General features: G+C 37.3%; 1 long non-coding RNA gene across 1 annotated transcript in view; it reads right to left on the reverse strand.

The window, feature by feature from the left end:
• The window catches only part of LOC147579014 (uncharacterized), a 236871-nt gene extending 216158 nt beyond the window's left edge, over window positions 1-20713 (reverse strand). Inside the window, exon 1 of the long non-coding RNA XR_015253119.1 lies at window positions 20594-20713. This is a non-coding gene — a long non-coding RNA (uncharacterized LOC147579014). The remainder of the gene's footprint in view (window positions 1-20593) is intronic.
• Between the last annotated feature and the right edge of the window lie 6423 nt (window positions 20714-27136).

The following is a 27136-nucleotide window of genomic DNA, read 5'->3' on the forward strand; positions in this document are numbered from 1 at the left end:
AAACGAATAAATGATCACTAAATTTAATTTTGAAGTGTTTTACATTTTGACACTTTTTTTCCTCACTTTGATGATCTGTGTCTCCAAAACAGTATTTATAACATTTATTGGATGTACTAGCTTGACTATATATGTGACCTTGTACAAATTAATTGTTTCTTATTAAAATAAGACTGAATAGTCTATATACGGTCAGTATGAGGACTAGACACTACCATACATTAAATACTTATTTAAATGCCTCACACATTGAAGATAATTATTAAATCCAAGTTAATGTGTTAATACTTTCAATTGTGCTTTACACTGGAAAGAAAGGAAGGAAGGAAGGAAGGAAGGAAGGAAGGAAGGAAGGAAGGAAGGAAGAAAGAAAGAAAGAAAGAAAGAAAGAAAGAAAGAAAGAAAGAAAGAAAGAAAGAAAGAAAGAAAGAAAGAAAACAAGGTTCCTTCTCTGAGGGACACCATCCAGCAATAAATAATTTAAAATGCAACAGGTATTAATAGAGATACACACGAAATTCAAAGTTATCACAGAATAGAGGAATTTTTACGAGACAATAGGTGAAACAGATTTTAAATTTTATAGCACAGCTGCTTTGAAATACAAGAGTTGAGATCTGAGAGGCTCACCATGGCTAGACCCCCATGTGGGTGGATCCTCTCCCACTCACTTCCACAGATCTTACAGTTTACACTAGTAAACATTCGTTTACACTCATAAATGAACATGGGTGTTGAAGTCCAGTCAAACCGATTCAACATCTAGCTGTTCCACAGATCCTCAAGTAGTCAAAAAGTGACTTGGGGTATCACTGTGGTGAAGGGAGGAGATCGTGGGGGAGGCTATGTATGTGTGAAAACTGTGGTTTTCACTCAATTTTGCTACAAACCTAAAACTGTTCTACAAATAAAGTTTATTAATTAAAAAAATTGATTCAGGTCATAGACCCCTATACAACAAGCAATATGAAAAGAATCGAACATAAGAAGTTTTTTAATCCTGATTTGACCTCTAACTAGAAAGAAAATGTTCTTCTACTTGGCAGTATTCAAGTATTCCAATCTGTATCATGAAACATTTGTTAAATGCTAAATATGCACTAAATAACATACTACTAAATTATTAAATATATTTTAATCAGAACCTTGCCTCTGCAGATTTAGCTCATTTTTAATGAATATTTATCATATAAGCTAGTTAGCAAAACTAGTCCACATCCAGGTCAGTCAAATCTTACTTTATATCAGAAAAAAATATTCTGTCTTCATTTTTCAATTCCAATTTAATGAATTTTATAAAACACACTAAGATAACTATGAGTAGTCAGCTAGATAAGATATATTACTAAAAGTTATATATCAAAAGCATTACATATCTAACAGTTTATCTATTTTTGTAATTTAGAAAAATACATCTATATGTTATTTCTTATTGTTTTATAATAAGTCATTAGAAGTAGCTAATATTAAAAATTATTTTGAAATGAGGCATTCCTTTGGAGTATGTATTTGTTGGCACATACAGTTATTTCCCAAGACTCTCGAGTTCAGTTTTTATGAATGATGAAAAAGGAAAAACAAAAATTATCAATTTCATTTTATGAAATGATTGCACTTTTCTATTTTTTTAATTTTATTGTAGTAAGAACACTTAGGAGATATGCTCTCTTAAAATGTTTAAGTATAGAATATATTATTGTTGATTATAGATATGATATCTGCAGATGTCTAGCATTTATTCATCTTACTTAGCTGACACTTTATGCCCCTTGATTTTAACTCTCCATTTGCCCCTCCACCCAGCCCCCGGCAACCACTATTCCACCGTCAGATTCTATTTTGACTAGATCTCCTATAAATAGAATGATGCAGTATTTGTCTTCTCATGACTTATTTAACTTAACATAATGCTCTCAAGGTTCATCAATGTTGTGGCAGGTGAAGAATTCTTTCCTTTTAAAGATCAAATGATATTTCATCATATGTATATACCAGGTTTATCATTAATCTGTCCTTGAACATTTAGATTGTTTCTGTCTCTTGACCATTTTGAATAGTGCTACAGTGAATATTGGAGCACTAATATTTTTCAGGATTATAATTTCAATTCTGGGATAGAATGGGATAGCTGGACCATGTGGTAGTTCTATTTTTAACCTTTTGAGGTAACTCCATACAGTTTTCTATTGCAGTGGCACCATTTTGAATCATAACAGTATACATGGGTTCCAATTATTCATCCTCATCAACACTTATCCTTACCAACACATGGGTTTGAGGGTTATTTATTTTTTTATTTGAGAGAGAGAGAGAGAGAGAGAGAAAACATGAGAGGGGGGCAAGAGGGGGGCGAGAGGGGAAGCTTAATCAGGCTCCATGTTCAGCATGGAACCTGAGGCGAAGCGTCATCTCAAGACCCTGAGATCATGACCTGAGCCGAAATCAGGAGTCTGAAGCTTAACCAACTGAGCCACCCAGGCACCCCAACATGTGTTTTTTGTTTTTTAATAACAGCCATCCTGACAGGTGTGAGGCAATATTTCATTGTGGTTTTAATTTGCATTTCCATGTTGACTAATGACATTGAAAACTTTTTCATATAGTTTTTAGCCATTTGCATATCTTCTTTGGAGAAGAGTACATTCAGATCCCTTGGCCATTTTTTAACCTGGTTATCAATTTTTCTGCTATTGAGTTGTTGGATTTCCTTGTGTGTTTTGGGCATTAACTCCTGATACATAGCTGCAATTATTTTCTCCATTCCACAGGTTGCCTTTCCACTCTTGTTTCCTTTGTCACACAGAAGCTTTTTAGTTTGAGATGGTTCCACTTGTTTATTTTTTTGCTGCTGCTATTGCCAAGTACAAAGCCTGGAAGGTTTTACCATTTTCCTTCTAGGAGTTTTATAGTTTCATGTCTTACATTTAAGTCTTTAGTCCATTTTGAGTTGATTTGTATACAGTAGGGGTCCAATTTCAGCCTTTTGCATGTGTTTTTCCCAACACCATTGAGAGAGATTATTCTTTCCCCATTGTGTATTATTGGCACCCTTATACAATATCACTTGACCTTACGTGCCTGGGTTCATTTCTGGGCTCTTTTCTGTTCCATTAGTCTACAAGGCTGACTTTATACCAGTATGATACTGCCTTGAATACGATAGCTTTATAATATAGCTTGAAATTAGGAAGTATGATGTCTCCACCTTTGTTCTTTATTAAGGTTGATTTGGTTATTTATGGTTTTCTGTGGTTCAGTGTGAATTATAGCATTACTTTTCTGTAAAAAGTGCCATTGGGACCTTGGCAGAAATTGAATGGAATCCACAAATCACTTTGGATGGTGTACCTTTTAACAATATTAAGGCTTTAAACACATGAGCACAGGGTGTCTTTCCATTTGTGTCTTAATTCCTGTCCATGTTTTGTGATTTTTGGCATATAGGTCTTTTACCTCCTTAAGTTTATCCCTAATTATTTTAGTCTTTTTGGTACTATTTTAAGTTTTTTTCCTACTTTCCCTTTCAGAATTTATTGTTACTACATAGAAATGTAACTAATTCTTGTGTGTGGATTTTGAATCCTGCAACTTTACTTGATTTGTTAATAGTTCTGATTTTTTTTTATGGAGTTTTAGGTTTCTTTCTCTATAAGAACATGCCATCTACAAACAGGGACAATTTTATTTCTTTTTTTAGATTTTTGTTTAAGTTCCAGTTGGTGTACAGTGTAATGATTCAACACTTCCATACAACAACACCCAGGGCTCATCACAAGCACATTCCTTAATCCCCATCCCCTATTTCTCCCATCCCCCCCACCCACCTGTCCTCTGGTAACCATCAGTTTGTTCTCTATGGTTAAGAGTCTCTTTTGGTTTGCCTCCCTCTTTTTTTGCCATGTTGCTCATTTGTTTCTTGAATTCCACATATGAGTGAAATCGTACGGTATTTGTCTTTCCCTGACCGATTTATTTCGCTTAGCATAATGCTCTTGAGCTCCATCTAGGTCATTGCAAATGGCAAGATTTCATTCTTTTTTATAGCTGATTAATATTCTAGTATGTGTGTATATGTGTATATATACATACACACACACACAAAACAACTTGGGTTGTTTCCATAATTTCACTATTGTAAGTAACACTGCTATGCACATTGGGGGTGCACATATCCCTTTGAATTAGTATTTTTGTATTCTGTGAGTAAATATCTAGTAGGGTAATTGCTCTTCTTTGCAATTTAGATTCTTTTTTTTTTCTTTTTATTTCTTGTTTTTTAATTTTTTAATGTTTATTTATTTTTGAGAGACAGAGAGAGACAGAGCATGAGCAGGGGGAAGGGCAGGGAGAGAGGGAGACACAGAATCCAGGCTCTGAGCTGTCAGCTCATAGTCTGCTCCAGGCTCTGAGCTGTCAGCACATAGTCTGATGCGGGGCTCGAACTCCAAACAGCAAGATCATGACCTGAGCCAAAGCAGACACTCAACTGACTGAGCCACCCAGGCGTCCCTTTCCTTTTTCTTATCTAATGGCTCTGACTAGGAATTCCAGTCCTTTGTTGAACAGAAGTGGTGAGAGTGGATACCTTGGTCTTGATCATAGTGGAAAAGCTTTCACCCTTGATTATGATGTTAGCACTGGGATTTTCATGCATTGCCTTTACTATGTTGAAGTAATTTCCTTCTAGTCTTACTTTGAAAGTTTTTATCATGAAAACATGTTGAATTTTGTTGAATGCCTTTTCTGTATCTGCTTAAATAATTATGTAATTTTATTCTTTATTCTGTTAGAGTGGCGTATCCCAGTTGATTTTCATATGTTGAACCAATTTTGTATTCCAGAAATAAATCCCACTTGGTCATGGCGTGTGATCAATTTTTGCATATATGCATTTCAGGGATAATTTTCTTGTGGTGTCTTTGTCTGGCTTTGGCATTAGGGTAATGCTGGCCTCATAAAAGGAGTTTGGAATGGTTCCCTCTTCTTCAATTTTTTGACGAGATTGAGAAGGATTGGCAGAATTCACTTGTGAAGCCATCTTGTCCTAGGCTTTTCTGAGAGGATTTTGATAACCAATTCAATCTCCATACAGTTATAGGTATGTTGACACTTTTTATTTCGTCATGGCCTAACCTTGGTAGATTGTATATTTTTAGGAATTTATTCATTTCTTCTAGGATATCTAATTTGTTCGCGTATAATTGTTCATAGTAGTCACTTATAATGCTTATCTCTGTGGTATTAGTTGTAAAATGTCATCTTTTCTGATTTTGTCTCCTTTTTTCTTATGTTACGTAATGCTTTGTCGGTTTTATCTTCAAAAAGCTAATGCTTTCATTTTTTTCCATTTTTCTATTTTCTATTTTCTATTTATTTCTGCTCTATTCTTATGTCCTTCCTTTTGATAACTTTAGGCTTAATTTATTATTTTTCTATTCCCTTGAAGTAGAAATGTTACATTGTTTGAGGTCTTGTTTTTTAATGTAGGAATTTGCCACAAATGTTCGTCTCAGTATTACTTTTGCTGCATCCTGTATGTTTTTGCATGTTGTGTTTTCAGTTTTGTTTGAATTAAGGCATTATCTAATTTCCTTTTTGATTTCATCTTTAGCCCAATGGTTGTTCAAGAATGTGTTGTTTAATTTCCACACATTTGTCAACTTTTCAGTTTCCTTTTACTACCGATTCTTCACTCAACTGTAGTCAGAAAAGATACTTGGCATAATTTTAATCTTCTTAAATTCAATCTTTCTAAAATATTAACTTTGTTAATATAAAGCTTTGTAAATACAGAGCTTTGTTTTATGACCTAAGATGTGATTTATCCTGGAGAAAGTTCTATATACATTTAAGAATGTGTATTCTGCTGCTGGTCAGTGAAATGTTCTATATATGTCCGTTAGGTCTCATTTATTCATATTATTGTTCAAGCCTGCTATTTCCTAATGATCCTTCTGGATGTTCTAGGTTTCTATGTTGCTAACCAAAGAAAAACCTATAATGTACTGAAAATATTAAGTAGCCAGAAATTTGTGCTAAAAGACATTTTTTAAAAAGAATAAAATATTGAGCATTTAATAGGAGGAAATAAGATGAAGTCTAATCGACATACCCCATGATATGATTTGGTAAAATCAGTTTGTGCTTATTTTTAAATTATACACATTGGGGTGCCTGGGTGGTTCAGTCAGTTAAGCATCTGACTCTTGATTTCGGCTCAGGTCATGATCTCATGGTTCATGAGTTCAAGCCCCACATCAGGCTCGTGCTGACAGTATGGAGTCTGCTTGGGGTTCTCTCTCTCTCTCTGTCTGTCTCTCTCTCTCTCTCTCTCTCTCTCTCTCTCTGCCCCTCCCCCACTCTCTCACTCTGTCAAAATAAATAAATAAACTTTAAAAAAATAAATAGATTATACACATTAACTCTTGAGGAAATAACATGTAAATTTAATCTTTGGATCATTTTTGTAATTCCAGAAAAACTCTTTAGTTTGAAAAAATTAGCATCACTAATCTATTCTGCTTTGGCTTTTTGTAGCTATTTTTATTTCCAGCTAATTATACATCCCAGAGATAAGCAATTCTCAGTTTTTCTAGACCCTTATATTTAAGTACTTAAGAAGATGACTTTTAGTAATTTTTGCTCTCAAGAACTCTTCCATCCAGAAAATAATTTTTTTAATGGTGGGAATTGGAATGGAGAGAAGGGTAAGGAAACAAATTATCTACAGAAAAGTTGTCATTGTATCCAAAACATATACTTATTACCGTTTAGCTGAATTCAGACTATCTGTGAAGATCAAAATATCCAATTTAAAAAAAAATCATGCTTCACTTTTAAAAAAATAAATAGACACAAGGGGGGGAATCAGGAAGCACTCAGGCTTTAGGATACCTTAATTAACCATTAAAAGATACCTCCCATTTGTTGGTGTGCCAGAGGTTTACACAGGAGAAAGTCTCCACAGCAAGACTGGGGAACAGCAAGAGGGACAGTCAGAGAACTGAGGATCATCTTTCGTTTTTACAGGGAAAAGTGCCATTGTGAGGCCGGGAAGATCTCAGGCACAGTGATTTTAGGAAAGAGAACATAGGAAGTTGAAGGCGTAAAAATGTCTGTGTAGCTCTTTGGAATTTTCAGTGTCGTGACCACCAATTTAAACCATAAACTTTGGGCGTAGGAGAAATCTGAAAAAAGGGGAGAGAAGAAAAGTAGGAAAAGACAATGACAATTGGTGGCTGGCTAGAGCCTGTTACAAAGCTGCACAGGGAGAAGTTCATGAGAGAGGGGTGACCAACAAAGTTTTAACATCATTGTGGTAGACTTCTGAGAGGGTTCCCAGTGGTCCTACCTCCTGGTATTTATTTTCTTATGTAGTGGCATCCCTCTGAGTGTGTACTAGACCTAGTGACATGCTTCTAACAAATAATGCTACAAAAGTGATGAGACGTCATTGCCAAGATTAGATTACAACAGACTGACTTTAGTTTCTGTTTCTGTGTCTCTTTTATACACACACACACACACACACACACACACACACACACCCTTACCTGACTGACTCTGGAGGAAACAAACTTCAGTGTGTGAACAGCCCTATGCACAGGCTTTCCCGGCAAAAACTGAGGTCTCCCATCAACAAACAGCGGACCTGAGACCTGCAAACAGCCCTGTGAGTAAACCTGGAGATAATCCTACTGGGTTATTTGCAACCCTGGCCCATCCCTTGACTGTAGCCACGTGAGACTCTGCGTCAGAAGCACACAGCCAAGTGCATAGATTTCTGACCCCAGACACTGTGGATAATAAGTGTCTGCTGATTTAAGCCGTGAAATTTTGGGGGTAATTTGGTATGCAGTAATGGGTTACTGCAGACATGGTTATCTAATAATCCATTTTTAAGTTGTCTAAGTGCTCACAGTATAATAGTTACACAGTAAGTAACCATTGTCAAGATACGAGAGACTAGTGCAGAGCTCTTAAGACTCAATATCAGAAATTTTATGATTTTTATAGATACACACATATATACAGAAAATAAAATTCAAAGAGGTGAACTGTGATAAGGCTTTGCAATTCCCAGTTACAGTCACCCTTTCTCATGTTCATCCCATCTGGTTCGCATGTTCACTCTTGCTTCCTCCACTGCAGATACAAGTGCACATATGGGCACACACACTTAGAAACAGATTGTATCATAGCCAGACTTACTGGTGCTGTTGGATGTAAGTTAGGTGCTTTATGAAACACTTGAGAGGATTTCCATTATAATTCAAATTTAGAAAATAAAACACCATCTTATTATTTCCTGTAACCACCCTGACCCATGAAAATAAATCTAAATAATTCCTGTCACAATTCCATCTATTTTTTTTACCTATGAAATAAAATATCTGTCATCTTAAAAATGTAGTCAAAGCAACTACAGGTTAATAAAGCTGATAAGAACTTCTCTTACAGTGTATTTGACTCCTGATTTCTCATTTTTGGTGAAATAGCATTTCCTATCCACAGCAGGAGTTCTCTTCTTATAAGGTTTCAGCAAAATGTCAGCACCTCCCATGGAGATAGATGTCAGCATTATAACCCAAGCAGAGATGTGGTGGAAATTACTGGGCTATTTCCTTTTTTAAAGTTTCAAAATACTGTGAGGTAGCATTCATACCACATATATTTTCACTTAAGACTGGCTCATTTTATTCATAGGTTTGTACTTCTCTATAACACTGTTCTCTACTTCCTTGCTCTAAAACTCATTGCTTTGTACTTTTTCCTTTTGACATTTGAGTAGTTCATATAGAGTCCACCACACTCATTTTATACTGCATTTGAAAGTAAGACTTTCTAATGCTAAAATATACTTTATTTCCATTTCAGTAAGATACGCTTTTATCATGGGAGAATCTTTTCTGTAGTGCCAGTGTACTATGCATAAAATAAACCACATTACTCACACTTAGTCTGTTTATCCATTTGGAATATGCTTACGTAGAATAATTCTCCACCAAAAAAAAAAAAAAAAAAAAGCCACAGATTTTCTTCTGAACTAAGAAATCCATTATCCATTTGAGTAAATCTGACTGTTTAAATAGGCTCAGTGCGTTGTAAAACTAAACTTGGCTGATTGTTTGTTTTCCAGGGTGATCATTAAAGGACAAAGCAGAATGTTAGAGCTACAGCATTACTGGCAAGTTTTGCTTGTTTGCTTCTCTCTGTAAATGAGCAGCCAAAGGAACTTCTGTGCTTGTGACAGCGTTCCAAGCCGTGCATCTCTATCATGTTAATGTCTACTTAGCCACCCAAGTCTTATCATCAATTTTTCCTCTTGTTTTCGTGTCCATGCAGCTGCTTTACTTTAGATTCCCATCATTTTCCCCCTTTCTTTTAAATTTAAATGTTTCATATTTTGAATTTCAAACACATAGACAAGCAGCCAGAATTCTGATATCCCCTTCAGCCAGAACACCCGATTGTTAACATTTTATGACTTTTGCCCCATTGCATCCCTACCTGTCTCTTCATGTACATATATACATACATGTGTGTACACATGCACAATGTGTCAATGTGTGTATAAATGTGCGCACATATATGGGTCTTTTTTCAGAGCCTTTTGAGAGCAAGCTGCGGATGTGATACCCCGTTATCCCCCAAATATTCCAAACACTCCAGTGTATATTTCTCTAAAACTAGAACATACATCTGTATAATGACCACATAACCCTCCAAATCAGGTATTCAACACTGATATAACACCACCGACGTCTCAGACCCCATTCCAGATTTGTTTGCTGTCCCACTGCGGTACATCAAAGACGGCTGCAGTAACATTGCTATTTCTCCATTGGGATGTGATATCTGACGCTTCTACTCCTGAATCAGGATTGACATTAATGATTGCTTATCAATAGGATTCATGAAACTCTGAGTTCCGATACAAGTCTGATTCCCTAAAACCACTAAGCTGGAGTGGCCACAGTTAAGCATTTTCTGTGACAGTCGCAGCTGAGCACAGACTCCCCACCAGCCCTGCCAAGTCTTTAACAATGTGATTTAGGCCTCACTGGGCTCTCCATACCTGCCCACCTGCCAATGTTTAATACCACGCTTCACAGAAAAACCGTTCAAATAAGTCTGGCCCAAATTCCTGACCTAAAATATCCTGAGATATAATACAATGTCTATTACTTTGTATCACTAAGTTATGGTGTATCATTTTGCCCACAAATAGGTAGTCAAAATAGGTCTTATTTTTTGTTCTAGTTCAGTATCTTAGAAATAAGCTTCATTGGGTTATCACGTATTACAGACTCCTTCAATCTGGAACAATTTTTGAGTCTTTCTCTCATGTTCATACAGTTTTGAAGAGAAGAGGCCTGACACTATGGAGGATGGTTTTTAGCCTGGATTCATCTAAAGAGTTCTCATGATGAGATTCAGAGCATGTATTTTTAACAAGAAAACCACAGAAATGATGCTATGCTCTTTGTGCTGCATCACATCAGGACTCACATGTCAACCTACCCCAACACGAGTGATATCCATTTGGAAGACCTGGTCACTAATTTTGGTGGCATCTAACAGCTCTCTACATCTTAAATTCACAAGTTTTCTCTGGCAATTAATTAGTATTTGGTGGGAAGGGATTTCAAGATTATAGTAATATCCTGTTCCTCAAACTCTGCCTACTAATCTTAGCATTCCTGGGCAATTCCCTACTGAATCAGCCTCATCTGATGGCTATCCAACGGTGATTTTCTACTTTCGGCATTTACTGAAATTATAATGTGAGGAATAGCTTTCCTATTTCTGTTACTTACTTGCTTACTCATCAATGTATATTAGAATGCATTAGCTTTTATTTTATGAAATGGGTGGCGACCTATTACCATCATTATTTTGTTACCCAAGTCACTCTTTACCTGTCCATTGGGAGTCCCTAGACATAGGTTACATTTTGTCCTTTTGGCACATCTTTATTATTTGACAACTTTTTGTTTGCACAGGACATTTAAGGCACATCCTGGACCTTCCCTGCTCTCATCCTGGAGTCAGCCATTTCTCTTTTAATGAAGGATATTTAGAAAGCAAGTCCTGGGCACGTAGGGCCCTCATTGCTCCTAGAGGTCATTGTTTCTAGGCCCTCTCAGAACTAGAAAACAGATGCATTACATCTATATAATTACATCTGAGTTCTCACTGCTGCTTCATATTATCATCTAACGATTCTTTGAACTCTTCCTCATCTCTATAATTGTATTATATATCTTCCAGCTGAGAAATTTGACTCACTATATTCATTTATTTCCTCAATTTACTTATTTGTCTGATATTACCCATCTCCCAGCACATAAACCATCTCCTCCTCTTGCTACCCCTGCAGTCCCACCTGGCCCCATGTCCTCTTTTTATAGATCTTCCATCTTCTGCCTCCATGGGGACCCTCAACTTTGGACTCATTCTCCATAGGTCTCTACCATTCTCCCTCCTTGCCCCATACTTTTGGTCGCTGTACTAACTGCCAGGGAGGAAGTAAAAGAAGCAGAGTGTAGTACAAGAGGGGGAAATGAGAAGAGAGAGAAGAAATCTTCCCTTTTTTTATGACATTGCACTATCTTCTCAACAGCACACTTTGTCCTGATTTTCCCCCATCTCCTCTCTTTTCTATCCTATAAACTGAAGACAGACTAATCTTAGAAAAAGCATGCATATAGCAATGAAAATATCAAGTTGAAAAGAAACAATCTTCCCATGTAGCCTTACTTTTTCACTTACTTGTGTTACATTGGAACTTTAATTTCGCTGAGCCTCAGTTTCAGAGAGGGAAATAATGCTTATTTATAAGAAATGTTGGAAAGTTTCAGATTGAATATGTAGAATGCCAAGAACATAATTGCAGCTGTTGTTATGATTATCATAAAAAAATCCACATGATTCCAAAATTCCTTTTAGAAATACTACAATGTAAAATTCAATTAAAAAAATAAATATGTTTTGGGATGCCAGGGTGGCTCAGTTGGTTAAGCATCCGGCTCTTGATTTCAGCTCAGATCATGAACTCATGGTTCGTGAGTTTGAGCTCCATGATGGACTCTGCACTGACAGTGTGGAGCCTGCTTGGGATTTTCATTCATATTCTCTTCTCTCTCCTCTCTCCCCCCCCCTCCCCTTGTGTCTCTTAATTTCCTGTAAGCTGTCCTTAACTCTTACCTCTAGCCTCACTTCTTAGATCTCCCCAAGTGTCATACTATAACCAGCCTAAATGTCTTTCCTTTCCTTGACTTTAGTGGGTTTTCTTTTCATGCTTTCTACATATGATTGCCCCAAATTAAATTGTTCTTTTCCTAGATACCCAATTACTGTAAACCTTTACTTACATGTCAGGACTCAGAGTAAGTTTATCTCTCTGTAAACCTTCCCTGACCATCTTCAAAACAAGTACAATTATCCTTTTTATCCATTGGACCTCGACCAGTACTCTCAATTGCCTTTACTATTTATAGCACTTGTCATAACATGCAGTTAACTACATACACATGCACCATATTAGACTGTGCACTCTCATTGAGGATAAAGACTATATCTTGATTGTTTTGATATTTGTACAAGATGTACAGTTTCCAGCCAAAAGTTCAGTATTGCCAATAGACTTTCCATAAACATTTATCTAATAAAAAATTCTTATAATGTTTATAATGACCAATTATTGATCACTTATAACTATTAGTTATTCAGTATCATACTTTCTATTCTTTGTAGAGAATCAAAAGCATAACCCATTTATATTCTTTCTAAAAGATCGCTGTCCTATAAATTAAGAAACTAACACTCAGAGGAATTACTAATTTGTATAAGTTCACAGCATGTAGTAAAACTGACATCAGGAGCAAAGATATTAGTATGTTTGTAATATAGAAGATACTAAGCATATACATGGATTCCAAGGTAAATATATATAAAAAAAAACTATCATTTTAAAGGTAGGCTTGTCACAATATTATGCACTTTATTTTCACTTTGACACAATAAATCATTCAAAATAGTGAAAGTAAACACCGTGTTTAACTAAACTACTCTATAATATTACTGCCTCAACCACATTTTGCATGGCTGGGGTCCCGCAGGGGTCTTGAATGGACAACAGCCCCTCCATAGAGAATGTGACCTAGATAACAGCCTTCAGAGCCAAAAGTAAATATAAGTTCCTGGTTTGGATTCTCCAGTGACCTGTGTGATAGAGTTTCCTCCACCTGCCAGGGTTCCCTTTGTATGCCCCTTAAATAGGATTCCCATGAGGCTTATCAAAACCCAACTCTATTTGGAATGAATTGACCAATCTGGCCTTAGTCTGGGAACCCCAAAGCATTCTTTCTGCCAACAGACCTCAATGAAGCCCTATGACCCAGGTCCTGCTATACTCTCTGACTGTACCCTGCCTTGACCTCTTCATGTGGCCCCTCAAGACATACCATGGATCTGTGAGCAATAAACTTTATTCCAATTCCCTGTGATCTTTTGTTAAACCACTAGCCAATAATCCAGGGATCTTCTTAGCAAATGATAATTTTACAAAGTCACAGAGAAAAACCATGTGCAAAGGGAATATGCTAAACATTTCCTATGCATTAACTCAATGAGTAATAGATGAAAGAACTAATGTTCAGAGAATCTGAACCTCACAGAGCCTCTGAATAGCAGAGTCAAGAATTCCTTTCTATCAAATTCAAACTTTACTTTGCTAAACCACCTTGCAATCCTAGAATTATCAAAATATGAAACACAGTAAGCCCTAGAATCCAAAAAGACAAAACCAAATCACCAATTTAGGCGTAAAAAATTTACACAGGAAATAAATTTTAGAGAGAGAAAATGATAATGGGCTACTGCAGAGTTTGGCAAGCTTTTTCTGTAAAGGTCCAGGTAGTAAATACTTTAGGCTTTTGGGGTCCTAAGATATTTGTCACAACAAATTGATTGTGTGGTTATGGCAATAAAGCTGCCAAAGGCAATACATAAATGAATGAATGTGGCTGTGTTTCGATAAAGCTTTATTTACAAAAACAAGCAGTGGGCCATGGTCTGTGGCCCCCTGGACTAAGAAACTATATATCCTTAACCATAAAATATATTGCAAACTATTGAGACTCACATTATATTTTTGAGGCCTATATTCCAAAAAAGAAGTATAGGAATGACATGATGATGATGATGATGATGATGATGATGATAATTAAACACAACAATAAAAATATAAATGAACCCCAAGGCAAATGTGAAAATTGTTGGCTTTCTTGAAAAGGAGAAAAACCTGCTATTAGGCAGGTTATGTGGGAGACATTGTGTAAAGATACAAGCTTGATGGAGTTTTAAAAACATATAGTTACTAGTTTACTATCATTTGGAAGTTACAAGTAAATACTTTTTGTTTCTTGGTACCTATCTGTGTGGAATTATTTTAGTGTTAAATATAATATTTTAGCATAGGGGCACCTGGATGGCTGAGTCATTTAAGCATCTGACTTTGGCTCAGGTCATGATCTCACAGTTCTTGAGTTCAAGCCCCGCACCGGGCTCTGAGCTGACAATGCAGAGCCTGCTTGGATCCTGTGTCCACCCCCGCCCCCATCCTCTCTCTCTCTCTCTCTCTCTCTCTCTCTCTGACACCACCCGCCTCTTGCACACACTCTCTCTCTACACTAAAAAACATTTTTAAAAAGCAAAAAAATAATATTTTAGCATCTAAGAAATCTGTGAAAACTCTTTTCATACATAGGGTGGTAAGTTAGAACAAGTGACCTCAAATGTTAGTATATATTAAAAGCACTTGAAATTCTGATTAAGTATGTTGATACCAGAGTCCCAATCCCAGAAATACTAATTTGAGAAGTCTTGGGTAGAGCACCCCAAGTTATTGTCAAGAGGACAGTCCCAGAACTACATGCAAGACAGGGGCCTGGGTGGCTCAGGCAGTTAATTGTCCAACTTCGGTTCAGGTCATGATCTTGAGGTTTGTGAGTTCCAGCCTTGCGTCAGGCTGTCAACACAGAGCCTGGAGCCTGCTTCTGATTCTCTCTCTCTCTCTCTCTCTCTCTCTATCCCTCCCCCCACACACACACTCTGTCTCTGTCTCTCAAAAATAAACTTTAAAAAAAAACTACACAAAAGAAATTCTCAACTAAAGCAATAATTACATATTATTGTAATATATGTCACATATTGAACCAAACAGCAAGGAACATCTGGGAAGCAGAAAATGAATTCTACTGGCCACCAGGGATAATCAACAACCAGGAATAAGACTTAAAAATAACACTGGTTACTTTATAGGATGGGATATGGCTCTCAAGAGAGAGAGATTTCTGGAAAGTTCTGTGTATTGAGAAGCTACTCCTATCCAGATTTATAGTAATTCAGGGCCCTGATCATTTAGCAACTATCTTTATTGGCTTGCTAGGTTTTCCACGGTATTCATTTCCTATTATGCCTGTAGGAAAAAAAAAAAATAAATAACTACGAATTTAATGGCTTAAAGTAACAAATAACTGGAGTGCCTGGGTGACTCAGTTAGTTAAGCACCCTACTCTTTTTTAAAAGTTTTTTATAAGTTTATTTTTGAGAGCGAGACAGAGAGAAAGAATCCCAAGCAGGCTCTACACAGACAGCCCACTGTAGGGCTTGAACTCACAAACCCTGAGATCATGACCTGAGCCAAAATCAAGAGTCTGACACTTACCCAACTGAGCCATCCAAGCACCCCTGTGTCCTACTCTCGATTTCAGCTTAGGTCATGATCTCATGGTTTGTGGGATTGAGCCCTGCATCAGGCTCTATGCTTACAGTGCGGAGCCTGCTTGGGATTCTCTTTTTCTCTCTCCCTCATCTTTCACTCTCTCTCAAAAACTGAATAAACATTTTTTAAAAAAACAAGTAATTTATTCTGCATATCTAGAAATCTGAAAGAAGTCTCACCAGGCTAAAACAAAGATCTGGACAGGGCTGCATTCCTTCTAGAGGCATTAAAGGATAATCACTTCCCTTGCCTTTTCCACCTTCTGGAAGTCACCTACACTTCTGTGGCCCTTCTGCCTTCTATAATGCCCACAGCAGAGCATTTTCATATCTCTGACTCTGACCTTCCCTTCTATCGCCTTCTTCTACTTTAAAGGGATCTTGTGATTACACTGGTCCCAGTCAGAAAATTCAGTTAATCTGTTGAACTTAAAAGTCAGACTATATACAACCTTAATTAATCTGGAGTTTAATTCCTTGCCATTTAACGTAGCATAGCCACATGTTCTTGGGACCTGGACATCTTGGAGGTGAAGACACATCCATTTTTCTTCCTGCCACAACCATACACATACCCTCTCTCTCCAACCACAGAAAAATGAGGAATAGGAAAAAAAAAAAAAGAATTCTATAAAAAAGTGAGATTAGGCTCCTAGAATATTAGGGGTATTGAAGTTGCCATCTAAAGCAACACCTGTACATTTGGAGTGTGAGTTGCTGCCTGGTACAATTCAACAGTGGAAACACTAAAAAGAAGGAAGAAACAAACATACCATGTATCACTGCAAAGTGTCATATAAAAGGAAGCATAAAAGGAAGACCTATTATCCAGGAAAGTGGAAATACAAAAGTTGTTATAGACTGAAGATTTATGTCCCCCCAAAATTTATACATTGAAGTCCTAATTGCCAGTGTGGTTAATTTCAGCAACGGTGCTTCTAAGGAAATAATGAAGGTTAAGTGAGGTCATTTAATAAGATTAGTGACCTTAAAAGGTGTACCTGGAATCTTTTGTGCGTGCACGCAGTCTCTCTCTTTGTCCCCCCAAAGTTACTCCAAGAAAGAGCCATGTGAGTTCACAGAGAAAAGTTGACCCTCTGCAAGTCAGGAAGAGAGACATCTCCAAAAACCAAATGGGCCAGAATCTTTGTCTTGGACTTCTAGCCTCTAGAACTGTGACAAACAAGTATCTTGTTTGTCTATCCAGTCTATGGTATTTTGTCATGATAGCCTGAGGACTAGTACAAATGGAGAAGGGACAAAGGTAGGAGGTAAAGAATTATGGGCCCAAGCAAGGAATCAGATTCGCGTGGGTACCTTATTGATCTGGAAGTTTAGAATATGTACTCCCATGATTAAGCTACTTAGTCAAACCTTATGCCAGGGCAATGAGTCAATTTATTCTTTTTTTTCTAAGTAAATTTTTAGATATATCCCTTGGAAAACATTTTCTGTACTAATAGATTAATACTTCATCCTTCTGGGGCACCTGGGTGGCTCAGTCGGTTAAGCCTCTGACTTCAGCTCAGGTCATGATCTCGCGGTCCGTGAGTTCGAGCCCCGCGTCGGGCTCTGTGCTGACAGCCCAGAGCCTGGAGCCTGTTTCCGATTCTGTGTCTCCCTCTCTCTCAGACCCTCCCCCGTTCATGCTCTGTCTCTCTCTGTCTAAAAAATAAATAAACGTTAAAAAAAAAATTAAAAAAAAAATACTTCATCCTTCTAATGAAGGTCACTTGGAAAAATAAGCAAGTGTATTGTGAATATTTACTGTGTGTTTATCCTTATAGGTTAACAAAGCATATAACATATGAAGGTAAATAAATCATATCGATATATTTGATGCATTCATTTTACAGTTAAATGGAATGGATTCATAAAAAGGACAAAAGGAAAGCCTTAGAGTCCTATTATCCTAAAATCCTAAAAATCCTAAAAATCCTCTGTTTTTCTTCTTTCCTGTACTCTTTCCACCATTTTCCTCTGGTTTTCTTCTTCCCTATATTTATACAATAGACAGCATGGCTGCCATATAGAAAAAACTAGACATTGTGGTACAGACTACAAAATTACTCAGAAAGGATATATAGGAAATGAGCTTGCTGGTACCTTGTTTGAACTTGAACCAATACCACCTTGCAGGTGTCAGTGAATCTAGTAAGCTAGTTCTGAACACGTCAGAACTACATATAAAAGATGCTACAGAGTTGAGTCCAAGAACACTGGTCATGCGTTGGACATTTCTTTTATACAGTGCCTACCAACTCGTGCAAAGAAGTTAGTCATGGTGAATGGGATGGACAGGGCTCAAAGGACACAGTTGGTTAAACAAGTCACACTGATACGTTATAGTCTACTTAGATTTTCAAACACATCTCAAACAATCATGAAAACTTTAAGTATTTCTATTTGTATCTAAGGAAATGCAGAATTGTGGAATATCTTATATAGTTCCTGCTTATGGCTGAGTTTAAGAGAAGAGGAGGTTCTAAAATGCTGGGTCATGAGGCAAATTTGTACCATTTTTGTCATTTTCTGAGTCCCTTTGGGACCAAGAGCTTTGATTAAGAGTGGCACATACTCCTTCAGAATGCGCAATATTCAGGAAGAATGAACATCAGGCCAATAATTCAGACTGATCATGCCAGTTGGTTCCAAAGTTTCAGTCTTTTCATACACAATACTGAATGTTTTTGAGAGAGTGAGCGAGCATGAGAACAAGAGCATGAGAGAGCTAACAATTCATTTTCTTACTTCCTCTGACATATAAAAGGAAATCCCTAAATATGGTTATGCTGCCACACCAATCACATATTCCTGAATGTTACACTGATCATATACATTACTGTATTTGCCACATCCATAGAGATTGGACTTGGTATTTTGTAGCTTTGCATTGGGGTTTGACTACCAAGAAAAATGATTCAAACCAACACTTTCTGAAAATTGCTTCTTTCTTTGGCCAACTAATTTGACCAGCCAATCAAACTACTTAAACCATTTGCCAACATGGATACCTCCCAAAATACACTATGAGAGCATTGTCTGGTTTTTCTTTCATCCACTTCTTCTCTTGTAGCTCATTACATTTTAATGAGGTAAGGGTAGTAAAACAATCATCCACATTTAAACAACCACCTCATTCTTACCATAAGCAAAAAGAGAGAAATTTTATAGTGAAAATACTAATGAAAACCAGAAGGGGTCAAGCCTAAATTGAAAAAAAAAAAAAAAAAAAAAAAAAAAAAAAAAGGATAGATGCAAAATTGAGAAAGAAAACAGAGTTCATTCAGATCTTAAATTTTATTTATGGGTTTAAAATTAAGCAAATATGTATTTTTTAGGGTTCTAATGATATGTATTTAAGAATGTAAACACTAAAAATGATATGTAACTGCTATTTAAATAGAATTAGGAGTCCCCCAATCAAAATTGAGGAGATAGAATAGGAAAAACCATAGGCACACCTCAAGTGAAACTCTTCATTGTATTACAAAACATTTCAAGGGATATATTCAGAATTTGTAATTCCTTCATTAGTCTGAGAAGGTCATGAGGAATTTGTGCTAACATATCATGCCTGTGTCATACATTACCAGCTCGATATCAGGATGGTCAGACCACATTAATGTTAATTTATTCTCCTGAGATGATGAAAGGATATTGGCACTGTCCATTCTCTTTTAGACTTCTTCCATTTCAAAATTACCACAGCAAAATTACTAAGCTCTAACTTTAAATACAAGAACCCCAAATTTTGTTTGTGTGTTTCAATAACATGGTGCATCATTGCTGTTTTATTTTCCTAAGATACTTGTTAAAAAATGATCACCAAACATTATTCATAAAGGCACATCTACTACAATAGCACTCACAGATATTTTAACTTGCATAGTGTCCATAGTTTCACACTACTGGGTGCAAAGAAAAGAAACATTTAAAAAGCTAAATCCTGAAGGATTGTGCAAGGAGATCACAGCATAGCTGTGGACAAAGACATTTTAGGGTTTGGGGAGGCTCAAGAAAAACCCCATAGGGTCTATAGGGTAGAGAATTGTACAAAATTTCCACTTTAAGTGAAGGGTGGAACTTAGGCAAATTAAGGAAAATTCAAGAGTAAACTTAAGGCAGCAGAAATGTGATGTACAATGATTTAGAAGTGTGTCCGGTAGAGAACACAAACCCAGCCTCTCTAGAAACCGGGAAAGAATTTAAAAGGTAAAAAGCAAAATGTAGGGAGACTTAAATTTCATAGTTAGGATTTGGAGGTTTGTTCTTCGCCCACATTCCCAAACCTGAGTTCTGCTGTCAACAAGTAATAAATGAAATTCCTTGGCATGGATGTGAGGGTGGTGGAGAATCTGAGCAATGACTATGAGATTTGAAAGATAAAGGAGAAAGCACATTTGGGGTGGGGGGGGGTGGGGAAGGCTACTTTCCAAGCTTATAGGTCAATAGCTGGGAAATATTCTAGGCATTGGGAACAATCACAAGAATGTAAGCATAATAACAACTTAAATGATACATTAAAATTTTTAAAACATTCTTATATGGTATTTCACTAAATCTCTCAGGAAGGAGTGGTCCTAGCAAAGCAGTGTTTTGGAAAATTTGGGTAGAACTTGCAGAATCTATGAGAAGAGAATAGAGGCAGGAGTTGTACTAGAACACTGACTTGAAACAAAATAAAAGACACTAAGATGACTGTAAAGGAAGAAGGCTGGTACCCCTGAAATCAATTAAAAATTTTAAAGTTATCTTTGAAATAGGAACCATTCAATGAAATTTAGAAATGTGATGAACCTACCGTTGACTTCATAAGGACTGGATTGGTGTACCCCTCCTGCTCAGATTTCCGTTCATCCTAAAGATGGAAATATGAAGAAATTCCAAACCAGTAGGTTCAGAGGCAGGCACCTTCAGGTCTAAAGAGAGAAAAAAAACAAGACTCTAGAAGCCACACAAGGTATATAAATCAATGGTCCTCAAAGCTACTTATCAGCATCACCGGAGAACTGTGAGATATTCAAATCACCTGGCTTGACCTTTCATCTACTAAAACAGTTATTCCTGCAGTAGGGCTCCTGCCTTCTGTGTTTTCACAAGCTCTCCAGGTGCTCAAGTTTGAGAGCCACTGGTATAGCCAGTGTTACAGATGTAACGGAAGTTACTGATTTCTGCTGAAGACCTGAGAAAGCGTCTTGGTGAGAAAAGAGGCCTAGTTAAGAATCATAACTTTCTCATTTCATGGGTAATTAGGTATTTCAGTTTGCACACACCCAAATGATGCAATCTTGTTAGAAATGTTCCCCGTGAAAAGACATACTTGATGATAAATTTATTACAGAAATCAAAATCAAGAATATTTTACAGGGGCGCCTGGGTGGCGCAGTCGGTTAGGCGTCCGACTTCAGCCAGGTCACGATCTCGCGGTCCGTGAGTTCGAGCCCCGCGTCGGGCTCTGGGCTGACGGCTCAGAGCCTGGAGCCTGGTTCCGATTCTGTGTCTCCCTCTCTCTCTGCCCCTCCCCCGTTCATGCTCTGTCTCTCTCTGTCCCAAAAATAAATAAACGTTGAAAAAAAAAAAAAAAAAAAGAATATTTTACAAAGCAAAATCAATTTTTTATTGTGCCTTCTTTGAGATAACCCATTGCTAAATCCTGCTCTTAAACATACAATCTGTTATGTTGAAATAAAAGAACTTGTATACCCAGGGAAATAATGGTATTTAATAATGTTTCATTCTATCATAACATGTAGTAATACTTTTCTACAGATTCAGCACATTCCGCTGAAGAATATGCTTCTGATGAGGGAGCATGAGGCAGGCTGAGGGGCAAATCACAAGCTAGCACCCCACCCGCACCCCAGGTGGGATCTGTGTGATATTCCTTGGACACTCCTGGCTACCCAAGAACAAAGGAAAGGGGTTGAAGTGCTTGCCATGCTGATGTGGGAAACTAAGGCAAATGAAAAATTAAATTCCCTTACTGCCTACAACCCATTGATAAGTCCTTGAAACCGGCAGAGTGACCTCCCTCTAGGAGCTCACCTGCCTCGATGACACTGCTAGGGGCAAAAGAGAATCTTGGCTTAACATTGTCCCAACCTCGAGGATCCTGTAAGTCTACTTCCTTTACCTCAACTGCCCCAAGATATATGCTGGCAATCATACTCCAAGCTTATGGCTCCCAAAAATGCATCTGAAGGGTCTCATGACAGAGGTTTTATTAAATGGTAATAAATGGGGTTTCCCTAGTAACAGCTAGCCCCTCCAGGTCCTGGAAACCTTGCTCCCAAAATTCCTTAGAGACTTACTCTATCCCTGACCCCCTCCCAACCTGAGGGTATATAATGAATTACCTGTCAAACCCCAGTGCAGTTGTTGCCCATGGGTCCTGTCCCCATGCTTTAATAAAATCACCTCTTTGCACCAAAGACATCTTCAAGAATTCTTTCTTGCCCATCAGCTTTGGACTACCCCACCATCACCCCAAAACTTCATCACTTTTATACCATTTTATTTAACAATATGCTTTATTATTATTATACTCAGAATTGCTTGACTCCTGGGTATTTTTTTCTTTTTAGCACGGGCCTAGTCAACTTTTTCTAAACTAGCTTGACAAATACAATAAAAATAAAAATAAATGAAATTGTATCTTTAAAAAAATTTTTTTTAACCTTTATTTATTTTTTTTTGAGACAGAGAGAGACAGAGCATGAACGGGGAAGGGTCAGAGAGAGAGGGAGACACAGAATCTGAAACAGGCTCCAGGCTCTGAGCTGTCAGCACAGAGCCCGGCGCGGGGCTTGAACTCACAGACCTTGAGATCATGACCTGAGTCAAAGTCAGACGCTCAACCCAATGAGCCACCCAGGCGCCCCTGAAATTCTATTTTAAAGTACCTATGAATCTTCACTATTAGATGACCAATATTATACAGTGACTAAATATATAATTTTGTTTCGAAGTATGGATTGTTCTAGTTTCTCTATAGAACACCAGCCTTTTCAAAAGAAAAGAGAAGAAAACAGAAGTCATTAAGCTTTGATCTCTTACTCATTTCATTCAGTTTCAAAGTCACGCTAGTTATAAAAGTTCTAGACATGCCACGCCATGTTTTATTTCTGCATTATTACTTTACTCTTATATAGAATTTGGGACTCATATCAAAGGAAATATTTTAAATCATTCCAGACTCTAGGTTACTATGATGCAGCTTTTATTTATTTTTAAAATTTCCCATCCTATAACTATCTAAGCTTTATTAAAGTTGGTGATTTGAAAAAGAAGGGCCAGTTACCAAATATACCCAAATTATGAGGGTTTATATGAAAAGATGTATCCTCCTGCTCTAACCTAATTGTTTTAGGGACCCCAATAAAATTAGCCCTGGAAAACTTGTGCTTCCAAAGAGTATACGTACAAGCTCTTTTGTCAGGAGCAGAGATGCTCAGAAACTCCTCCATGAGAATTGCCCTTTCACTGTTAAGGAAATTCTTCCTTCTGTCATTTCAAAGTTATTTATGCCATATCTTGAGATCAGGTCTTTCACCTTCCACAAGAACAACAACAACAACAACAACAACAACAACAACAAACAACAAAACCAACTGGGAAATAGCTATCACCATTACATTATTTTCCCCAGGTAGTCGTCAGGACTCAAAGAACTGAGACTTCAAAATGTGCAAATGTCACTAAAATGATATGCTTGCTTTCCTAATGGGACAGGGTTAGTTGAAATATTTTTAAATACAGAGCTTTATTAAATCTATTCCATTTAATCAGACGTTTGTTACACTCATATGTAATGGATAGGAGAAATGGGATTTCAGAACGTTGTTTCTAAGATTGTCTATTTTGGGTGAAAGAGGGAGAGAGAAAGTGCAGGAGGGGGTGGCAGAGAGAGAGACAGAGACAGAGAGACAGAGAATCCCAGGCAAGCTTCTGATGCTCAACCAACTGAGTCACCCAGGCATCCCAGAACATTACATTTCTGTAGTACACAGCCATATTGAGTCACTGGGTCTTGCTATTATACAAATACCGTAGACAGCAAAGGAATAGCCATGCTTTAATTTAAAATTATGCCAAAGTTAAAATTGTCACACTAATAAAGTATTATCACACTTAGACTTACCAAATTTATTTTTTAACTCATTCATATTTTGGAGGAAAAGGTACGAGCCCTAAAAAATCATTAATTCCAACGTGAAATTTAATATCTTCTCATCCTCTTTCCCTTCCAACAAAAGAAGAGGAAGTCTCCTTTACTAATTTTTCAAATTAGATGGGGCGCCTGGGTGGCGCAGTCGGTTAAGCGTCCGACTTCAGCCAGGTCACGATCTCGCGGTCCGTGAGTTCGAGCCCCGCGTCAGGCTCTGGGCTGATGGCTCGGAGCCTGGAGCCTGTTTCCGATTCTGTGTCTCCCTCTCTCTCTGCCCCTGCCCCGTTCATGCTCTGTCTCTCTCTCTGTCCCAAAAATAAATAAACGTTGAAAAAAAAATTAAAAAAAAAAATTAGAAATACACACGCGCATGCAGGTGTGCCCACACACACGTGCCCACACTCAGGAGCCAGGATATATATCACTTCATACAATTCAAGTAAACAAAAATGCCAGACAATATTTAGGGCACTGTGTTAAATGTTAAAGAAAAAGCACAGATGAGTAATAAGGAATCTCTGAATCATAGATAGCAAGACTTAATATTATCAAAAAGCTCATTCTCTCCATTATGTCCTATAAATTCCACATAATTATAATTAAAAACCCAAGGAAATTTTCTTATAAAACTTAAGATGGTGCTGAAGCATCTCTGTACAATATACCGTGGGAGAATACTACAGATATAAGGAAAAGGCAACACCCCTATTTAAAACTAGGAAAATAATACTGGCAATTAACAGAAAAAGAAACATGTAGAAAGCAAATATATTAGAGGATACTCATGGACTTATAAGTGATCAAAGAATTATAAATCAAGGTGATAATGGCATCTTATTTTTCCATCCAATGGAAAGAAAGAAAGAAAGAAAGAAAGAAAGAAAGAAAGAAAGAAAGAAAGAAAGAATTTTATAATGCTGATAAAGCTGTGATGAAATAGGTTCCAATAGGGGAATGTTTCACACTACTTATCAAAATTTAAAATATTTACAACTTTTGACATAGTAGTTGTGCTACAATGGATGGGGGGTGATGCAGTTAAAGTCAAACCATTCCTCTTATCTTCTTTAATGTATCTGAACTTAATTTTTTTTTCTCCAACACTGTTTCGAAGCTTCTCTGCTAGAAAGCAATGCTTCCACAAGACTCCTCCATCCATGGGTGATTGCCTATGAGAATGTCGACCAAGGACTCCTCAGACTGCAAATGAGAGGGGCTAGAACCAATTCATAGACTACTACATGGTCCCCAGCTAGGACCAAGTTGTGTATGCCTATTACTCAATGCAAAGGTAGGCAAGATTCTCTTTGGGTCTCTTGATATATGGTGCTGGATCCCACAGGCCTTACAAAGATAATTTTGTCTGTGGGTGGATGCCAAATTATTGTTGTTGTGGGGAGGGATATGATGAAGGAGGATTTATTCAGACATGTTGCTAATGTCACTTAGGGGAGGTCTTTAATTCCGGTTTAAAAAAAGAAAGATATGAAAAGATTATTTTAGAACAGTTGAAACTTCACTGCAAAATGAATAATTATTGCATTTTCTAGCAATTAATCACAGTGGACATATGTGAATCACTGCTCCACATAGATTACCCTTGTTTCCTTGTAGCTACCCCTAAATTGACTCTGGAAAATATCCTCATCTAGTCAGTCATGTGATTTCTGTGGAATTGTCTTCATCCTCAAAACTTGCTGAGGGCTCTCAGTGCTTAATCCAAACATATAACCTAGTAATTGCCTTAGGGAATGGTACTGTTGGCAGATTATATTATTTTGGCAAATATTCACATACTCATGCCCACACGCAAGGATTCTTCCTCATCCCAATGGGGTTCATCTTGGCCATGTGACCTGTTTTGGCCAATGCCAGTAAAATGTAGAGAGTGGATATCTATGCCACATCCAAACAGTTACTTTAAATGTAATCTTTTTGCCCGCCAGACTACAAATGTATTAGGATTCAAAGGCAGTGTGGGCAGTTTTACACAATAAGGGATTTATTTTAAGAATTTGAAACTATACAAATATAGAAAAGAAATTTAAAAAGTGCAGGACTTGACAAAAAATTTTGAGAATCAGAGAACTCATTAATGAATTTGAGAAATCAAGCACATCTAACCACGGAAGGGGAAGTCTTTGCCATGTGCATCCACAACCAAACATTTGCCAGTGAGCCTGAGGTCAGGATAGCACTCAGGAAGGATAATTAAGTTTAGAGCAGAAAAGAGCAAGAATAAACTAGAGTGCACTCAACACTTCCCTATTTACCATAATGGTATATTATTTTAATATTCTTCAGAGAGTAATGGGAATTTTTTACTTCTGTCTTGCAGATACCAAGCAAAATCCTCTTCTGGACAACTCAAAAATCCCCCTTGACTAGTGCAGATATAATTTGGTACTAGTTTCCTCTAGGCTTGCCAATGAAAAAATATTCTTTTTATTAAAGCTTATTTATGGGTTCCTTAGAGCCCATCCATTTCTGGGAACTCATTAACAGTGGCTTTAGCCCAGGCTCTGCATTCTGTGGGTGAATGTCATTTATTTAAGGAATTCTATAAGAACACTTTATTTTGGGGTCACCTTCATTCCTCTTAACAAAAGCTTACATTGTTTGTTTGTTTGTTTGGGGGGGGTTGTTTTTTCTCTCCTGGGGGATACAAAGGATGATTTTTGGCCTGGAATAGCTCTTGACATACAAGGTATTCCCAGAGCTACTATGTCTCATTTCTCTACCATCAAATCTACAACCCAGTCACAGTTTCTTGCTTCTGGGTTTTCTCAGGTGTGGTTAGAAAACCATCTTCTTCATAGTCCACAAATTACTGGAGACATAGGTGAAGCTCTTCATCCAATCTTCCTGAAGCCCCTCTAGGCTTAGGTGATGAGAAAATACCCTCTCCCAGGTAGGGGAAGAGGTCAACAGCATTCTAGCAACTCTTTCCAAAGAAATCCCCAACCCCCAGCCAAAATTTAGGCACTTCTATGACAACGCTTTAATATACCTGATGAAGGTGAGGGACTGAGTATTACACAACCTATTTTATTGTATGTATGTATGTATTTTCTTATTGTTAAAGTACGCTTCATACCCAACACAGAGTCCAATGCGGAGCTCAACACAGAGACTCAGGACCCTGAGATCAAGACCTGAGCTGAGATCAGAGTCTGA

Source organism: Puma concolor, chromosome B4, assembly GCF_028749965.1.
Source record: "Puma concolor isolate L17-30 chromosome B4, mPumCon1.1.hap2, whole genome shotgun sequence".
Classification (NCBI taxonomy): Eukaryota; Metazoa; Chordata; class Mammalia; order Carnivora; family Felidae; genus Puma; species Puma concolor.